This window comes from Echinops telfairi, unplaced genomic scaffold, assembly GCF_000313985.2.
Source record: "Echinops telfairi isolate 266 unplaced genomic scaffold, ASM31398v2 ScPeMD7_5868;HRSCAF=6743_1, whole genome shotgun sequence".
Taxonomy (NCBI): Eukaryota; Metazoa; Chordata; class Mammalia; order Afrosoricida; family Tenrecidae; genus Echinops; species Echinops telfairi.
Genome location: NW_022109768.1, coordinates 1,770,525 through 1,773,156, shown reverse-complemented (window position 1 = coordinate 1,773,156; position 2,632 = coordinate 1,770,525).

Sequence of the window (2,632 nt, the reverse complement as noted above, 5' to 3'; positions counted from 1 at the left end):
GGTGTTCCAGGGCTCCGCGACCCCCTGGGACATTTTCAGTGAAATCCTTTCTGAACTGGTTGCAGACCTCTGGCCTTCGGGCCCGGGAAAACTCTGCCCACTTTTCTTGCTCAGAGCTCCTCCTGCCCCCCCACCCCTCACTCCAGAAAGGCGCGTTTGGGGTGGGTTCTTGCCCGTGGCCAGTACTTTCAGTGTCAGGTCTCAGGCATGAGAGCATGGGGACCACAGAGTGGCCTTTACTGAAAGGAGAGGGCAGCCTTGCAGTTATCCGGCCATCCCAGTGGTGACTGAGGTGACTTAACTTCTTAGCACCTTGCTCTGCAAAAGGGTGCAATAGCAGTGACCCCCCAATCCCCCCACAGATTAAGTCCTCAGGTAGATTGCAGCCCCTCATAGAGTGAGCCTCCATTGAATGGTTCTGCCGAGGAACAAACGTAGTAAGTAATCTGGTCCTCAGGCTTTGGAGTGTGGATTAGCTTCACCTCTCTGCAGGCAGTCCAGGGAGAAGCAGTCTCTCTCGGAAGTTTGCGTGCATGTGTGCCCTTGATGGAGGTCACCAAACTGGAGACAGTACAGGGGGACTCCTAGACAGGAGCCATGTGCTATCAGCCTTGCCCTGACTGCATGGGCCAGAAGGCCCTGGACCCATTTGTAAGCCCTCTAAGGATGGAATGTCTGTCATTGTGATGTATTGATGTATTGATCGCCCTGTCCCTCATACTGTTCACTTTAAACTATATTTAAAAGGGGTCTCCTTTTTATTCTGTAACATCTTGACCACATGTTCCTCCATAACCATTTCTGCCCATCAGAAACTAGCTTGTGCTCAGTTTTAGACTGTAAAAGGAACTCAAATCTCAAATAGAATTTAAGGAGAACATTTATTAAGTCTTAAAAGAGATAAAAATACAAAGACTGGATGAAGGAGATCATTAGCGCAATTCAGAGAAACATTCAAGTCAGGAATCTAATAAGATTGCAACAGAGGAAACTCACAAGTTTCCGATTGGTGGAGCATCAATACAGCATTGTTATAAATGGGACTACAAAATCAGGGACAGGACCATAACTGAGCCACCTTCGTTGCCAGATAGAGCATTTTACAAGATTGTTCCAGGGCCCTCTGACCCAGGCAGTCAGGGCTCAACTGATAAAGACCCCCTTATCAGCTCCTGGCTATAGGACCTCTTGGATTGGCTGGAGATCAGTGAACAGTGTCCACCTTCCAAGTTCCTCTGCCTCTGGGCAAATTTAACCTTTCCTTGCTTAATGATCAGAAAGAATTCAATATAGGCTTAATCTACAGCCATCTATAACCCTTTACTAACTAAAACTTCATACAACTCATCTATAGACTTCATCTATAACCCTTTACTAACTAGCTAAGACTTCATACAGCTCCTGAGATTTGTCTCTGCTGATGGTGTAGCTTTCCACTTGGAGTGTGAAGAGCCCCACGTGGGGATGTTTCCCCTGATAAACCTCACCTCAGAGATTGGTTGTGTTAATAACTCATCTCTCTTTTAACACGGCGCTCTTCCACCCCTGCCACCACCACCTTATCATCCCTCTTGGCTTTTAGAGCTTGCTGGCCCAGATTTAATATCCACTCATTCTTTAATAGGGAATTTGGATTTCCTTTTACATCCTTTTGATTTGCAGAATCCAGCAATTATTTTATTTATTTTCAGGCCATTTTAGGTATTAATCTGGAGAAATAATAGGTTGTCACCTGTAGTGTTTCAGTTTTGAAAATCCACTGGGTACTTCTACTCTGTTCTGTAGGGTCACTATGAGTCAAAATTCATACATGTTAGTGGCACATGCCATCAAGGTCAGCATTTTTTTGGGTAATTTCAGTTATTTTATTTTCACAGTGACATAGAATTTAAGTCGGTCATTTATCATGTATCCTACTGGATACAGAAAACGTTTTGAATCCTGATGTTTATTAACCAACCAGCTGAAGTTAGCTTCTATATTTTCCAGCTTATGCTTAATTGAGTTGGCCCCCATCCTCCCCAACCGCCTCTCCCCACATGATTGATTTTGAAATCATTAATGGTGAGCCGTATATCCACATCCTAATGGCTGCATACTTAGACTGAACGGCCCTAAGTCTCATTTGCTAACCTGCTGACACTCGCTTCTCTAGTTTTCCATTGCTTAAGCTTGCTTTTCCTGCACCGGTCCCCAGACCCACCAGATTCAGAATGTTAGTGGACTGCTGCCCATGCCCACAATAGATACCAGCAGGAAGTTCCCTAGCTGGTCCATCTCCCTAGTCAGTGTGTGCAGTTGTGATTGGACGCGAAAAGTATTCCCACCCGCTCGTGGTTTGTTGCTTTATAAACCAGAGTTCGAGTAGTGTGCTTGGGGCCCAGATGTATTGCGCGCTAGCTGTTTCCTGGCGGCCAGCTCCAGTAAAGCTTTGCATTTGATCCTTTTTGGTGTGGCCCTGATTAATCTTCAGACCTGGATATCACAGTTTCTTGGAACCAAATGCTAATTGTGTAAATTCTTTTTATCCTTTTGATTTATTTTTTTCATATGCTAACTGTTCAATTTCTTTGAATTTACTGTGCAAGAACTGTGTCCTAATAGCTCCTCATTTTAAAAATTGTGTCATCAT